Source organism: Lipotes vexillifer, unplaced genomic scaffold (genome assembly GCF_000442215.2).
Source record: "Lipotes vexillifer unplaced genomic scaffold, Lipotes_vexillifer_v1.1 scaffold1486, whole genome shotgun sequence".
Lineage (NCBI taxonomy): Eukaryota > Metazoa > Chordata > Mammalia > Artiodactyla > Lipotidae > Lipotes > Lipotes vexillifer.
Window position 1 is genome coordinate 388,854 of NW_006779719.1, and position 18,376 is coordinate 407,229.

Here is an 18,376-nt window from a genome sequence, read left to right on the forward strand (position 1 = left end):
GCCTGCCGATGCAGGGGACACGGGTTCGTGCCCCGGTCTGGGAGGATCCCACGTGCCGCAGAGCGGCTGGGCCCGTGAGCCATGGTCGCTGAGCCTGCGCGTCTGGAGCCTGTGCCCTGCAGCGGGAGAGGCCACAACAGTGAGAGGCCCGCGTACCGCCAAAAAAAAAAAAAAAATTCATGACATGAATTACAATATATCATGTAATTCATGACATGAATTACAATACAATGGAATATTATTTGTCAATAAAAAGAAAGTACTGCTAAAACATCAGTGAGCCTTGAAAACATTATGCTAAGTGAAAGAAGACAGTCACAATGGACTAAATATTGTATGATTCCATTTATATTAAATGTCCAGAATTAGGCAAATCTATAGGGACTAAAAATAATTTGTGGTCGCCTACAACTGGTAGGTAGATGGTAGGATTGGGGGATGATGGCTAAGGGGTACAAAATTTATTTTTTTAAGGGTGATTAAAATATTTTAGAATTGATTATGGTGATAGTTGCACAACTTTGCAAATATACTAAAAACCATTGAATTATACACTCTAAAGCAGGTAAATTGTATGGTGTAATTATACATCAGTAAAGTTGTTGAAAAATCTAAGACATGAAAAAATAATGGCAGGGGGACTCTTACATAACCAAAAAGGTTTAAGAGACAAACCAATCAAATGTAATGTGAGAACCTTATTTAGATCTTGAATCAAACAAACCGACTGTAAAAATATACCTTTGAGACCCTCTGGGAAGTTTAATTATGGGCTGAGTGTTAAATATTGCTATGATCTTCATGTTTGTATCCCCTCAAATTTATATGTTGAAGTTCTAAATGTCAAGGTGATGGTATTAGGAGGTGGGGCCTTTGGGAGGTGATTAAGACACAACGGTGCAGCCCTTATGAATATGATTAGTGCTCTTATAAAAGAAATCTTAGAAAGGCCCATTGCTCTTTGCCCTGTGAAGATTATAGTGAGAAGGCAGGCCATCGAGGAAAAATGGGGCTCTTATGAGACACCAAACCTGCCAGTCGCATGATCTTGGACTTCTGAGCCTTCAGAAATGTGAGAAATAAATTCCTGTTGTTTATAATCTACCCAGCCTGAATGGACTCAGACAGATTTTAAGAAATAGTTGTCAATTTTGTTAGGTATGGTCATGTTATGTTGGTTATGAAAAATGTTACCAGATAATATGCATACCGAAGTATTTATAGGTGAAACAATATGATGTTTTGGATTTGCTTTAAAATACTCAGAAAAAAATGAGGATTAGGTGAAATAATAATGGCTATTTAAACTGGGTAATGACTCCCTTACAAAGGGACCCATTATTTTACTTTCTTCACTTTTATAGAATTTTATTTTCTATAAGAAAACAAGTTAAAGACACTATTTGTGCATTAAAAAGATCACAATGAGTGTTTTTTAAGGAACCTCAATACTGTTCTCCATAGTGGCTGTATCAATTTACATTTCCACCAACAGGGCAAGAGGGGTCCCTACCATATGACCCAGCAATCCCACTACTAGACATATACCCTGAGAAAACCATAATTCAAAAAGAGTCATGCACCACAATGTTCATTGCAGCACTATTTACAATAGCCAGGATGTGGAAGCAACCTAAGTGTCCATCAACAGATGAATGGATAAAGAAGATGTGGCACATATATACAATGGAATATTACTCAGCCATAAAAAGAAACGAAATTGAGTTATTTGTAGTGAGGTGGATGAACCTTGAGTCTGTCATACAGAGTGAAATAAGTCAGAAAGAGAAAAACAAATACTGTATGCTAACACATATATATGAAATCTAAAAAAAAAAATGGTTCTATAATCGTTTTTTCTTCATAGCCTTTTCTTGTGTTCATTTTTTCATTTGTCTTCAGGTAATTATTTTGGTCAAAGTTCATGGACTGTAAACTTCATGAGTTTCTTCATATCTAAAAACACCTTTATTTTGCCCATATATATGAGTGATTGTTTGGCTAAGTATATAATTTGCGGCTCAAAATTTTCTCTCAGAATTTAGAAGAAAGCGTGCCATTGTCTTCTGGCATTCACTATGGCAGATGAAAATTCTGAGGCAAATTTTGTTCTCAGTCCTTCATAGGTATTCTTTTCCTTTCCTGTCTCTTACAGGAAGCTTTTAGATTTCTCTTTTACTTAGAAGTCATACGTCTTTCCAAGATAGGTCTAAATGTGTTTTTCTCCTCCTGACTGGTACTTGATGTGCCCTTCTTTCAACCTGAAGACTCAAGTATCCACTAAGGGAAATTTTCTCCTATAATTTCCTTGATTATTTCTCTCCTTTCTTCAATCTCTCCTCATTTTCTGGGACTTGTGGATATATCTCCATGTCTTTACACTTTTCTCTTGTACTTTTTTCTCTTTGCCTCTTTGCGTTGCATTCTGGGAAAATCCCTCTGCTTTCTCTGCCAGTACACCTATTCACTCCTTAGCTGTCTCCATTCAGCTGTTGAGCCCAGCGTAGAGTTTTTGATTTTGGCAATGATATATTTGATTTCTATGTACTAGTTTTACTTTTTATAGCATTATGTTCTTTTATATCACCCAATTTCTGGGGATTTGAATTACAATTAAAATTCTCCCTGTTTAATCTATATTGGTAACTAGGGTGTTTTTCCTTATCCTGAATGAGCTCCCTTTTTAGCTGACAGTGACTGCAGATTCTTTTATAAGAACCCTGGGTCCATTGTTCACTTGCTTGTTGTTTGTAATTGTGGTAAAATAAGCATAAGGTAAAATTTACCATTCTAACCATTTTGAAGTGTACAATTCAGTGGCATTAAGTGTAGTCACTATATTGTGCAGCTGTCACCACTATCCATTTCCAGAATTTTAAAAATATCGCAAACAGAAACTCTGTACCCATTAAATAACTCCCTAGTCTCTTCTTCCCAAGACCCTGGTAATCTCTATGATACTTTCTGTCTCTATGAATTTGCCTCTTCTAGGTATCTTATATAAGTTGAATCATACAATATTTGTCCTTTTGTGTCTGGCTTATTTCAGTTAGCATAATGTTTTCAATATTCATCTATGTTGTAGCATATATCAGAATTTCCTTCCTTTTTAATTTAAGGCTGAATAATATTCCATTGTATATATATAATATATTTTGTTTATACAGTCATCTGTTGATGGAATGTTTAGGTTGTTTCCATCTTGGCTATTGTGAATAATGCTGCTATGAACATTGATGTGCAAGTATCTGTTCAAATGTCTGCTTTCAGTTCTTTTTTAAAAAAATTTTATTGGAGTATAGTTGATTCATAATGTTGTGTTAGTTTCAGATTTATAACAAAGTGAATCAGTTATATATATATCCACTCTTTTTTAAAAATATATTCTTTTCCCATATAGGCCATTACAAAGTATTGAGTAGAGTTCCCTGTGCTATACAGCAGGTTCTTATTAGTTATCTATTTGCTTTCACTTCTTTTGAGTATATCCCCAGAAGTGGGATTACTAGATCATATGGTAACTCTATGTTAAATTTTGAGGAACCACTCTAGTTTTCCACAGTGGCTGCACCATTTTACATTCCTACTAACAGTGCACCAGGGTTCCAATGTCTTCACATCCTCACTAACACTTGTAATTTTCCATTTTATTATTTTCTTTATTATAGTCATCCTCATGTGTGTGAAGTGACATTTCATTGTGATTTTGATTTGCATTACTCTAATGACTAGTAACATTGAGCATTTTTCATGTGCTTTTTGGCCACTTGTATATCTTCTTTGGAGAATGTCTGTTCAAGTCCTTTGCCCAGTTCTGAATTGGGTTGTTTGTGTTTTTGTTGTTGTTGAGTTGTAGAAGTTCTTTATATACTCTGGATATTAATCCCTTATGAGATATATGACTTGCAAATATTTTTCCCAGATCCAGTGGTTTTGGGGGGGGTATGGAGGTAGGAACATCTGATGGGGCAGGCTTCCTATTAGAGTTTGCAATATCTTCTCTTCTGGGTACAGAGGTGGAAGCCACTGCTTTGCTGGGTTACTGTCCCACTTCTCAGGGAGCATCTTTTCTGGGAGTCTTCATCTTCAGAAACTCTACTCTGGAGCAAAGCCTGTAATCACTTACTCTGAGAAAAAAGAATTAGATAGCTATTACCACTTACATCATATTAGAATGCTTTCAGTTGCAAATACAGAACATCCAAATGAAACTGGCTTAAACAATAAGGAAGTATATTGTCTCTCTAAGAGCAAACCCAAACAGAGGATGTGCCTCAGAACTGATTGAGAAGTTCAACAGTGTCATCAAAAGCCCAGATTCTGTTGGTTTCTCAGATTTTTCCATATACAATGTTAATTTCATCCTAACCCTCTGTTGTAGGTTGTCTGTCTTTGACAATCAGGTCTGCATACTTTTCTATCCAGCAAATATCCACTTGTCTCCTTGGCCATTTCTGAGTCACATGCTTATTCCCGAACATAAGACATGAGACTGCACTTAGACCAAAGTCTCCCACCCTTGAAGCTGAGAGGGTTGGTCTTCCCAGAGGTATATGCCCTGTTTGAGGGAGGAGTGAAACAAAATGGGGGTTCCATTAGGAAGAAGGAGCAAAGGAGTGCTGTAGGCAATCAGTAATATTCACTACACCACTATTAAATTACCAAGCTCAAAGCTCACTATTTCTCCCCTATCCTATTATCTCTAATCTTGAGGCATTCCAGGGTTCTTTTGGGAAGCTAATTTTGGGGCGAGTGTCTTTTCTGTTGTCTGTTAGGCTTAGTAGTTTTCACTATCGACCTGCTGTATATCTTCCAATAATTTCTCACTCTTCAGGGGTCTAACAACACCCCCTTTTCCTTTCCATGTTTGCCTTGAAGTCATTTTTTGTTGTTGTTTTTTTGTTTGTTTTGTTTTTTTGGTTTTTTTTTGCGGTACGCAGGCCTCTCACTGTTGTGGCCTCTCCCGTTGCAGAGCAACAGGCTCCGGATGCGCAGGCTCAGCGGCCATGGCTCACGGGCCCAGGCCCTCTGCGGTATGTGGGATCTTCCCGGACCGGGGCACGAACCCGTGTCCCCTGCATCGACAGGCGGACTCTCAACCACTGCGCCACCAGGGAAGCCCTGAAGTCATTTTTATGTTTGTATTTCCTCTATCATTCTAGTGAGATATTGGGAATGAGAGGAAACACAAGCATTTGGCTAGCCATATTGAACTGGAGGTCAACATACCTCTGAATTCAGGATTTTCCTATCTCTTACTACTGACCCAATTATTATTATTATTATTTTTTTTTTTTTTTTTGGATGAATTTGTAAGTCGAATTGTTTTCTTAATTTCTCTTTCTGATAGTTAATTATTAGTGTATAGAAATACAACAGATTTTTGTATATTGATTTTGTATCCTGCAACTCTGAATATATTTATTAGTTCTAACAGTTTTTTGGTTGAGTCTTTAGGATTATCTCTTTATAATATCATATTATCTGCAAAGCTCACGGGCCCAGCCGCTGCGCGACATGTGGGATCTTCCCAGACCGGGGCACGAACCCGTGTCCCCTGCATCGGCAGGCGGACTCTCAACCTCTGCGCCACCAGGGAAGCCCCTGACCCAATTATTTGGCTTAAAACTCTTCAGAGGGGACTTCCCTTGTGGCGCAGTGGTTACGAATCCTCCTGCCAGTACAGGGGACATGGGTTTGATCCCTGATCTGGGAAGATCCCACATGCCGTGGAGCAACTAAGCCCGCGAGCCACAACTACTGAACCTGTGCTCTAGGCCCCACAGGCCACGACTACTGAGCCCATGCGCCACAACTACTGAAGCCCACGCACCTAGAGCCTGTGCTCAGCAACAAGAGAAGCCACCGCAATGAGAAGCCTGTGCACTAGGGTCATACATCTTGTAAGTGGCAGAGCTAGGAATTGAACCTAGATAGATGAACTCAAGCCCAGATAGCCTCAGAGTCCAGCTGAGGAGTCCTTTCCATTCAGGTTTGGCAAATGCATCATGTTTTTGTGGAAAAACAAGGTCATACTCTCTGTTTGATTCTCAATACCTTTATGAAAACATCTAATAGTAGTATTTTATTATTGTTATTTTTGTTTTATTTTTCTCTTTGGCCTCAGAAGCAAAATGACTGCAAATTTGCAGCTGATTTTTCTTAAGAATTAAAGAGGCAGATTTTTTTTTAATGAGCTTATAATTGATACCTTTGAGGACACCATCTTATAAATATATTTTGATTCAAAGCCTTGAGACCACTTTAGTTTATTCCCATCTAATTAGCATTTCGTCATGTAGAAGAGTTATACATAATTAATATATATAAAATGTTAAGTAATCAATCTTGGTACTGATCCCTAGGGTACAACTAGTGTTAAAACTTCCCCACTTTCTATAATAAAAGAACCATTTAGCTTACTAATTTCATGTTTAATATGATTTTTTATCCTTGCTCTAACTGCTTGAGAATCCCAAGTGCTGTTTTTAAAAAATATCTTTTGATTAGAGAATCTTATTAGGAGTTTCTAAAAATGTAAATAAATGTTTATTTGTTCTCTTTAATTTGCATTCTTTTTGCTAAGATGACTTCTCTTATGTTGTTTTGGAAGAAAATTGATGACATCAGGTATCTGTCCCTGTTTCATGTTTATATCTGTGAATTGCTAGAGGCTTTACATTTTTTAAGTTTGTTCATCTGGGGAAAGAGGATATTGAATTGGGATATCTCTTTGGGTATTACTACCCTCCTCCAACCTGACACACAATTCTTTACATATCTATTAAATAGTGAAAAGGTAGAAATCCAAGGAAGAAAAAAATATCAAGGAAAAGAACAAAAGCTCTTCTTGGTTAGTTTTCCACTAGATTACTATAATCGGACTGTATTTGTTCCTCAGCTTCATCTAACACCATGTGGTTTCCCTGTTGCAAGGCGAAGAGTCAAGGTAATTTTGATCCAGTTAGCCAAAGGAATTAGCTAGATCCTGATATATATATGACCCAGACTTCTGAACGCCTTTTTAAAAAAAATTTATTTATTTTATTTATTTATTTTTGGCTGCATTGGGTCTTTGTTGCTGTGTGTGGGTTTTCTCTAGTTGCGGCGAGTGGAGGCTACTCTTCGTTGTGGTGCGCAGGCTTCTCATTGCGGTGGCTTCTCTTGTGGAGCACAGGCTCTAGGCACTCAGGCTTCAGTAGTTGTGGCACGTGGGCTCAGTAGTTGTGGCTCGCAGGCTCTAGAGCGCAGGCTCAGTAGTTGTGGCGCACGGGCTTAGTTGCTCCGTGGCATGTGGGATCTTCCCGGACTGGGACTTGAACCCATGTCCACTGCATTGGCAGGTGGTTTCTTAACTCTGTGCCACCAGGGAAGCCCCCTCAACTCCTTTCTTGCACCAATTTGGTAACTCAAAGAGAAAATTATCTAAGATTATAAGGAAAAACAAACCTTGAAGGACCAGTGAGGTATTGGGAAATATTTCAGTCTGGGAAGAGCAATTAGTTCCAAATTAACTTGGACTTGAGAAATTAAACAAGGAAAAATAAAATGATCTGCAGATATGTTATCCTAAAAATCATAGCTATTTCGAATTTTTTTAACCTAAAACTCTCTTTTCAAAGAAAAACAGAAAGGAGAGGTACCTTTAATTTAGATCCAGAGAAAATTGGCACAGAATATCTCAATTTAAGAGATGTGTAAGAAGGAGAGTAAAAAGGAAAATGTCAAACTCTTGGATACTTAAAACCAAACTGAGTTGCTATAGAGGTGAAGTCAGAGAAAGAATTACAGTCCAGTGAAGCATCATTGTTATAAATTGCTCTCAGCATGCTGGTCCACAAAATTCCAGGCCAGGGGAAGACAGGAAATTTGAAAACAGTCCTATTCTCTACAATTAATGCAGTCAGCTCTTTCTCTGAGTTTGTAGCAATACTTGTCTTTAAGTGAAATAAAAATATGTAGGACAGTGCCTGGCACAGAATCAGTACTCAAATTCCTTCCCCTTTTCAGGGGTAAATGGAAAATCGGGCCACTTTTAATCTTTTTTTTTTTTTTAATATATTTATTTATTTTTGGCTGTGTTGGGTCTTCGTTGCTGCGCACTGGCTTTTTCTAGTTGCGGCGAGTGGGGGCTACTCTTTCACTGCGGTGCGCAGGCTTCTCATTGCGGTGGTTTCTGTTGTTGTGGAGCACGGGCTCTAGGTATGTGGGCTTCAGTAGTTGTGGCATGCGGGCTCAGTAGTTGTGGCTCGTGAGCTCTAGAGCGCAGGCTCAGTAGTTGTGGTGCATGGCCTTAGCTGCTCCGTGGCATGTGGGATCTTCCCGGACCAGGGTTTGTGTCCCCTGCATTGGCAGGCGGATTCTTAACCACTGTGCCACCAGGGAAGCCCACCACTTTAATCTTATTAAAAGCTATTAAACTTATGAAGTGCAGTGAAGGGAGTCTCTCCAGATAGTATAGTGTCCCTCTTTTCTCTGGGGAAATGGATGATGACCAGGGTACCAACAGTGACTCTTTGATAGAGTCTAAGTATTTTCCAGCCAGCTCTAGCACAGGGACCCTGGCTTCTGATCTGTGGTGGTCTGCCTGTGGAGATCCCTGCTGTGCTGCTAGAGACAAAGGATATTAGTCAGTTGTTTCTGAAGTGTTTAATCAGATTGAGAGGTTTTAGTTGTTCCTTCATGGATTTTGTGGTTTGGGGTATGTGTATGCTCTGGGCCTAATAGTTCTCCATGTCATCTCTTTCCTTTTCTGCAAACCAGTTCAACATCTATAGCACACCTACTTTATACCAGGTTCTGTGACGGTACTAGGATTACAAAGATGAATATGACGTAGTCCATGTCCTCTAGGAGGTTAGAGTCTGGGAAGAGCCATATAGACATAGAAAGACCTCACTCTGGTTTTACAATGTGATGAGTGTAATAATCAAGATGTAAAAGTTACCATAGGAATTTAGAGGTACCACCAAACTCAAATTGGAGATCAAGGATGGCTTCCTAGAGGAAGTGCTGACTGAGGCAAAGCTTAAGGGAAGAATTGGAATTGGTGACATTGGAAGACGGAAACTGAGCCTCAGTTTTCTTATCTATAAAATGAGAGTTATACTGCCTGCCTCCCAAGACTTTTTTGCAAGGACTGATTAAGATACATATGTAAAGCACTTAGCAGAATCCTGTTGCATACTAAACACTTAGAGAAATTGTTGTGTTGATGATAATGGTATAGTTAAAAGCCAAACCCTGCATCCTATTCTAATACATACCCCAAGATAGAATTAAGTCCAGCCCAAAATACCAGAAAAACTGATGGAAAATGCTAACTTGTTCTAGAATTACTCAAACCTTTATAGCCTTCAACACACATAACTTTGTTACATGAGCTAAATAAACCTTTCCCTGAGAACTGAGAAGTGATAAGAAGCAAAGTGAAAAGTTCCCTCAAAGTAAATGACTCTGTATATTTGATTTTAGAAAGTTACTAGTTACTCCTGAATTTTTCTGTAAAGAAGCTGTATCATTTATCTATTGCCACAATAATGCTGCATAATAAACAATCACAAAACTTTAGTGGATTAATACAATAAATCTTTACTTAGCTTAGTCTGTGAGTTCAGGTGACCTGGACTGGATTCACGTGATCTTGCCTGGGCTTGCTTGTATATCTGTAGTCAACTGCAAGTTGGCTAGGTGGCTCTGCTGATCTTGGCTGTGCATGCTCATATTTCTAGGGCTTGGCTGGCTATTGGCCTATTTGGTTCATCTCAGTTGGGATTGCAGAGATTATTAGGGTGACTTAGGTGAGTCAAGGTACAAGAGAAAGAGCAAACCTGAACATGCAAACTTTTCAAGCCTTTACTTGTGTCACATTTGCTAATATCTTATTCCCAAATCAAGTCACTTTACTGAATTTGGAGTTAGAATGAGAGAGCATTACAAACATAATACATAGCAAAGGGTGTGGATAGGGAGGGGTAAAGAATTAGGGCCATTTTTATAACATCATGGTTTTCCCTTTGGCCAAAATTATTCAAATATTTCTCACATACAGAATATGTTCAAACCCTTACTAAGACCTCCAAAAGTCTCATCCAATCATGGAAGTGTGCTTGAAGTCCAGGTTCTCGTGATTTATATCAACTCTGGATGTGATTCTTCTTGATGCAGAGACTTGTGCACTAAAAAAACAAGTTATCTGCTTCCACCTACCTCACCTAAAGTGGTAAGGCAGGGACAAGATAAATGCCATAAACACTCCCATCCCCAAAGTAAAAGAATAGGTTGCACATAGTGGTTACTGGTCCATAGTAGTTCTGAAATCCTGCTGGGAAAATATTGGCAGATTCCCCTAGTCTGGGGGTGGGAAATGTTTTTTAATTAGACCCTGGTTCTGCTATCTGGGAATGGTTTGCACGTCTGTTCTCCACAATTGCTGGCTCTGCTCTCTGATAGGCCTCCACATTTTCCATTGCTCAACTTGACCTCTTCTGAAGAGGATATTAGCGAATTTGCCCTCAGAGCAATTTTTTCTGTCTGCTTCCTGTTCAGAGAAGGAGGCCGAGAGGCCTTTTTACATTTTGAACAGTCTCTGTCCCATTTAGTTTTATCTTGTGGCTACTTTTTCCATTACAGCTATCTCAATGATTTGTGTGTTTTATATAACTTGACTTAACTCCATGTTTTGAAAAACATACCCCAAATTCTTCTGGGGACATACCACTCTTTTGGATTGAATCAGTGCTAATTTGGGAATATCAGACTGCTGGGAGGCCCAGGTGCCTTTTTGTCCCACTGAGTGGGTCTACTGTGTACTACCTTGCATCTTTCAGAGTTCCCAACAAAAGTCTCATAGCCCCACCCTTGATTTGGCCTATATCCTGAGGCTATTTCTTAATTTGAAACCCATTTACTGCCTTGAAAAACTGGACATGAAAAATGATTCTCATTCCCAACTTAGCAAATTCTGGCCCCTCTAGATTCTATATAAATTCTGCCTGAAAACTGGCTAGTTCTTTTCTGAGTTCTTCTCTTTCTTGAGGTGGCTTATTTATTTATCTTCAGCAGCTAGTAAGAGCCAGTTGATACTACTTTCAACATCCTACCTGAAAATCTCTATGCTCAAGTTCCAGTGTTCATTGGATACATCTTTGTCTTCTAAGTTACCACAGGCTGTGCTTTTACCAAATATTTTTCCACCACAAAACACGGGTCACATTTCTCAAGCTAAGTGCCACAATTTTTAGGTTTTGCTACAGCAGTACTACACTTCTGTATATCAACTATCTATTGACACAAATATGTTTCAGAGCAAAGAATGACAAAATCTCAGAAGCATTCAAAATAAACATTTATTTAGTTGCAGGTGTCTGTGTAGTTAGTTACCTAATTCAGGTTGAGCTTAGGTGATCTTGGTTGGACTTGCTCACATGTTTGGGAGGTCACTGGCTTATCTAGAAGGTTCTTGGCTGGGGTAACTGGTGTAATTTAGGTGTGCTCCATGTGCCTTTTATCCTCCAGCAACCTGGGAATGTTCTTATGGGAGTCATCAAGGTGCATGAGCCAAAGAAAGCTTCCTGTACATAAACTAAGATGGATAACCTATATGGGTATAAATTGATGGATAACTCATAGGCCTGAACATGAAAACAGAACTATAAATCTTCTGAAAGAACATGGGAGAACATTTTCAAATCATAAAATAAACAATTGATAAATTGGATTTTATTAAAATAAAAAATTTCTGATCATCCAAAGATACCATTAACCGGAATTCCCCAGCAGTCCAGTGGTTAGGACTCCACACTTTCACTGCCGACGGCGTGGGTTCAATCCCTGGTTGAGGAACTGAGATCTGGCAAGCTGAGCTGCACGGCCAAAAAAAAAAAAAAAGAAACCATTAAGAATATGAATAAATTGGGAATTCCCCGGCAGTCTAGTGGTTAGGACTCTACACTTTCACTGTCGAGGGCACGGGTTCAATCCCTGGTTGGGGAACTGAGATTCCGCAAGCTGCACAGCAAGGCCAAAAATAAATAAATAAATAAATAAATAAATAAGAAAATAAACCTCTCTCTTTTGTCCCCCCTCCTTCCTTCCTTCCTTCCTTCTTTCCTTCCTTCCTCCCTCCCTCTTTCTCTCTCCCTTTCTCTCTCCCTTTCTTTCTCTTTCTTTCTTTCTTCCTTCCTTCCTTCCTTCCTTCCTTTCTTTCTTTCTTTCTTTCTTTCTCTCTCTTTTTCAATGAGCTGGAATGAAATATTAGGAAGAATATTATAGAGGAGGGCAAACCACTAAAAGCAAGATCTTTGGGCTGACTAGCACAGTGGGCCTAGGGACCAATGTCATGGAGACTCTAAGAAACCATGTAGAATGTACTTCAGAATTGTCTCTCCAAAAAACAGAAGGCAACCTCATTTGCTGAGGGTTGCCTCAAGCGGTTAATTGCCCTGTACTTCCAGTCCACTCTGGGAGGGCTGAGAAAGCTTCTGAGCTTTGATGGAAGCTCTGGAAGAGAGCTTGAGACTGCAGTTGGTATTTGAGTTGGGAAGCCTTCAGCATGCATGGACACTGTCCCCACAGCTGCAGCTGAGGTTAGGACTGAGGGGAGTGACCTAGGGCCCATTGATATCTATAACTCATGTCTTTCCGTAGTAGCACAGATAGATCTATGTCATTTTTTTTTTTTTTTTTGATGTACACGGGCCTCTCACTGTTGTGGCCTCTCCCGTTGCGGAGCACGGGCTCTGGACGTGCAGGCCCAGAGGTCATGGCTCACGGGCCCAGCCGCTCCGCAGCATGTGGGATCCTCCCGGACCGGGGCACGAACCCGTGTCCCCTCCATCGGCAGGCGGACTCTCAACCACTGCGCCACCAGGGAAGCCCTATGTCATTCTTTTAAAGGCTGTATGGCATTCCCTGGATGTACCATAATTAAATTAACCATAATTAACCAAGTATGGACATTGAGCATGTTTTCTCTTTCTTTGCTGTTAAAGTTATACTCCTCTATCACATTCTGACAAACCAGGCCAGCTGAAAGTCTTGAGTTGAAGTACCACAAAGCAGCTGAAAATGGTGTGTTGAAGTATTTGCCATTCTTCCCAAAGGAAGAATAAATATCATCTTTGACCGGCCCAGGTATCTGCCCAGCAAATGGAAAAATATACTGAAATTGAGACCAAAGACAAATCATTCCAATATTCCAATGTTTGCACCAACACAGCTTCCCATTTGATTTATCTATTCATTTGTAGAGTATAAGACAGAGTGTCTTACAACCTCTTAATAAATGATAATCTGCATTGCTTCCAAATTATATAATCATTCATTTGGACTGTCCTTTAATGTCTACCCCCAGCTTTTGTCTCTAAGTGCTACTATTTTCTCTCCAGTGTCTTTTAGCTTTCAGGCATAAATAATCCGCTATTGGGCATATTTATATTCTGATCTACTCTCACTAAAAAATATAAATAAGGAAAGCCCAATACTCTTCACAATATTAATTTGTGTTTTATCAACCAATATTAATCATTGACTGTATGCCAGGTACTGGGCTAGGCCCAAGGTCACAGTTATCTTTTTACTTTAAGAGGCGGAATCAACATTCAAACCTGGGCCCAAGTGACCCCAAAGCTTCTGGTTTATAATTTACCAAGATTTGTCATCTGTGAAACAAGTGATGTTATTAAATTTGGATGAACTACATTTGGAATAAGAAATTGGCTTAAAAATGGATCCAGAACCATGTTTCCAATATTTTCTTTAAAGAATAAAAGTTCTCCCAGCTCTGAGATCAACTGTACCTTCTTGGGTCAGGCACTTAATCTCTCTGGAATTAACTTTATTTATCTATAAAGTAGAGTATTGGACTACTTTAATATTTTATTACTCCTTTTAGGGACCTTTATACTGAACTGAATATATGTTGAAACTGGCAAATAAAGATACTCCAAAGACCATAATCCTCATTAAGAATTTAGGACTTTCTTTTAGTATTTTCTTTTTTTTTTAAGATTTATTTTATTTATTTATTTATTTATTTATTTTATTGGCTGCGTTGGGTCTTCCGTTGTGTGTGCTGGCTTTCTCTAGTTGCAGCGAGTGGGGGCTACTCTTCGTTGTGGTGTGAGGGCTTTTCACTGCAATGGCTTCTCTTGTTGTGGAGCACAGGCTCTAGGCACACAGGCTTCAGTAGTTGTGGCTCACGGGCTCAAGAGTGCAGGCTCAGTAGTTGCGCCACATGGGCTTACTTACTCCACGGCATGTGGGATCTTCCCGGACCAGGGCTCGAACCCGTGTGCCCTGCATTGGCAGGTGGATTCTTAACCACTGCACCACCAGGGAAGCCCAAGAATTTAGGACTTTTAAAACCCAATGTATGTTCAAAAGACATTACAAAGTTCTTAGATACAGGAATCAAAGATGCATGCTATGTGCCCCAGAGTGTCTCCTAAGGAATTTACATGCATTATCTCATTTAACCCTCACAAAATAATGGAGTTAAATGATATTATTGTGATCCCCATTTTTTAGTGATGGAACCTGACACCTGAAGAGATAAAACAATTTACCCAAGATCACACAGCTAGTAGGTGCCAGAACCAGTAACCATCCCAAGCCCGCTAGATTCCAGAGCGCAAGTTCTTAATCTGTATAGTAACTTTATTCCAAAGAATAATTTAGATTAAAGTTTAAAATCTTTTGCCTCCAAAGATAATTGTATTCAAATAGAGAGAGACTCTTGAAGATGCAAAGGATTTAGTTAGAATGGTGGAATATCAGACTGGCAGAGATTTTTCTTGTTCCTCAGTTTACACCAACTCTGATTATTTTCTCCTTTTTTTTTACTCTACTTTGCAAATCTTTGGTATTGTGTATATATTATTAACATTAAAAAAATATAATTCATGCCACCAAGCCACCTGATTAGCTCAGGCTTCTGTGCCATAGGTGCCTGGCACTGGCTGGTGGTAGATGAGCTGGGGTGGGCTTGCCCCCACCCCAGACAGCAGAGCCAGGCTGCCCCCTAGCTCTCCAACCAGGGCCAGCAGCAGGGCATGGGGGCCTCAGGTGTCCCAAGCAAGGGTGGTGGCATCTGAGATCATGTAGGCATCGGCCAGACCCAGTGCAATGCACAGCAGCTTGTAGCCAGTGCCCAAGGCCTCCCAAATCCCAAGTATGTACAAAGTCCAGTGCCTGCTGCAGACACCTTCTCCCCTCCACTCAGCAGGAAGCACCCCTGCCCGAGCCCACTGGGAGGGGCTGGATCAGAGACCTGCCACTAGCTACATGTTTGGGAGGGAAGGGAATGCTGGACCACCTCCTCTGAGGAAGAAAGAGGTGACACCACATCTGCCCTCAAGGAGTTTGCAAGTTTGCTGAGGAAATGACATCAGAGAAACATTTTGGAGAACAGGATATGCCAGAATATGTGGTGAAGTCTCAGTTCCTGTACTCCATGGAACAGATCATCTCTGCAAAGCTCCCCAGATTAGCCCTCCTCATCCCTACCCAACCTTCTGTCTTCACACCTGGGCCCCCAGTTTCTTGCCTCATTCCAATACAGCTCCCCAGCCCAACTCTGTCCTTACACCCAGTGCTCCATCTAATCCAAAGAGGAAACCAATGTCCCTCTGGTCTGCCTGAGAAGCCCAATCATGTTCATCCATGTATTCAATAAACATTATGTGTGCCAGGAAAAAAATTAAAAAATATAATTCATTTGTTAGAGAGACTTTAGGTTCACAGCTAAACTGTGCAGGTGGTATAGAGATTTCTCATATACCACCCCCTGTAACCACTTGGCCTAACCCTCTCTATCATCAGCACCCCCCACCAGACTGGTACACTTGTTACAATTGATGAGCCTACACTGACTCATTATTATCACTCAAAGTCCATAGTTTACATCAAAGTTCATTCTTAATGTTGTGCATTCTATAGGTTTGGACAATATATGACATGTTTCCACCATTATAGTGTCATACAGAGCAGTTTCACTGCCCTAAAAATCCTGTGTGCTCCACCTGTTCGTTCGTCTCTCCCCACCTAACCCTGGGCAACCACTGATCTTTTTACTTTCTTCATAGTTTTGCCTTTTCTAGAATGTCGTATAGTTGGAATCACACAGTATGTAGGCTTTTCAGATTGGCTTCTTTCACATAGTAATATACATTTAAGTTTCCTCTGCATATGCATTATTTTAAAATGGGAAAATATATGATATTCTTTTCTTTTTGAAAAAAAAAAAGGACCCTTCCTTAGGTGGCTGTTCTGTCTGTAAGATGGGTACCGCTCTGATTTTGCCAAAAGACTAGAGAGATGTCAGGCTAGAGCTATTTGAACCATCAGGCCAAGCCCCCTCTGAAAGGAGTTTGCAAAGTTGTCAGAAAAAAGCAAGCTAGAGGGAGAATCAAGCCTGCTGGTAAATGAGATGGGGTATGTAATCAAAGCTGACTTTAGAAGACCTATTTTTGGAAGAGTTCATGGCTCTCAAGAAGACTGAGTGAATGGCAGTGTTTTACTGAGAATAACAGCAAAGCCAGCATGACAGGAGCCTGGAGAGAAGACCTATGGAACTTTTAGACCTTCTAGAAAACCAGATGGTATTCCCTGAGTAGAATACGTTATAGCAATTTTAAATTGTGATACGTGGTGGCAGGTGAAACATGATATCTCGGGCTCTCTCCCAAGGTCACAGGTAGGAAGAACTTTTTCTTGCCTTTGCCACGTGCTCCTCTTCAGGGGCAGCTGGGTTAGGCTAGGCAAAAAGAGGAAGAAGTCTAGGTGTTTTCCATACCCCCTTCAGTCCTTTCCAGGAAGCTGAAAGTGACCTCGGCTCTCCATGTAGCTGGAAACGCTTTCAGTTTCCGTAATGAATTTCCAGTTCAGTGGCCCACATCTCTGACCGCCTGGCCTGCCAACTCCCTGGCTCTCCTGTGTTATCTTTTCTCTCCTCAGATACTTCTTCAGCCCTCAGTCCTGTCTTCCTCCCTACTCTGCCCCTCGTGCCACACACAGGGCTTGTGGGACCGAGCTGCCAGCTTGTGCCTTTAGCTTATCACTCCCCCATGGGAGCTCAGAAGAAATGAGAAGTTTCTGTCAACCTTAGAGGTGCCCTCTGCTGGTTGTTGGCAATGCAACATCAAAATTAATGTTTGGAAATAGAGTTGTTTCATTTGTTTAATAAAAATTTGGGTTGGAGACACTAGTAGGTAGGATAAAACACAGAAGAAAGGGTTGTTATGAATTATAAAAGCTACTAAATGCCACTGAATTGTGTTTGATTTACTGCGGCGTGCAGTAGAGCAGTGGTTCTCAAATGGGAGTAATTTTGCCCCCAAGGGGACATGTGGCAGTGTCTGGAGACATTTTTGGTTGTCACAACATGTAGGGGGGGTCTGCTACTGGCGTGGGGGTGGGTAGAAGACAGGGATGCAGAAGAGAGGCCTCCCCCCACCCCCCAACAGATAATTATCCAGTAGAGTGGACCTAAGTTAGATATGCCTGAGAAAGCTGAAATTAGACTTAATAGAATTTTGGGATTTGAAGTGATTTAAAGATTAGTTGAGCCATTCTCAACCTTGATAGCCCATAGGATCACGTAGAAAGCTTTAAAATACTGACACTTGGGTCCCATTCCTGGAGATTCTGATTTAATTTAATTTCTGGTTTGAGTGTGGCCTGGGCATCAGAATTTGTAAATCTTTCCAGGTGATTTTAATATTCAGCCAAAGTTGAGAACAATCAATGTTGTCCAAACCCTCATTTTTTTGGATGAGGCATCAGACCCTGGGGGATCAGGTCTCAGTGTTACAAAGTGGCAGAACTGGGACTGATACACAATCTCTTGAGGAAAAGAAGATAAGGTGGCACTAGCTTGACTACACATCACACTTCAAAAGCAAAAACTGTGAAAATATCTTATCACTTTTTTGAAAACTCTAAATCTTTTTTATGACCTATTCTTTCTTTAATAGTTTCCAAAATTTTTTCTAAAAATGACATATTTCTTTTTTAAAAATTCATGCTCAGGGAAATGCAAATTAAAACGATGAGATGCCACTGCACACTTATAGTTAAAAATTAAACACACACACACACACACACACACACACAAACACACCCAGATAACTAACAATACTAAGTGACGATGAGAAAGCAGAGCAAATGGAACTCTCACATTGCAAATGGGAATGCAAAATGGTACAGCCACTTTGGAAAACAGTTTGGCAATTTTTTATAAAGTTAAACATGTACCTACCATGTGAACTAGCATTCCTACTCTTAGGTATTTATTCAAGAGAAGTGAAAACTTACATTCACACAAAAACCATTAATACATTAATGTTTACAGTGTTTTAATTCATGATCACAAAAA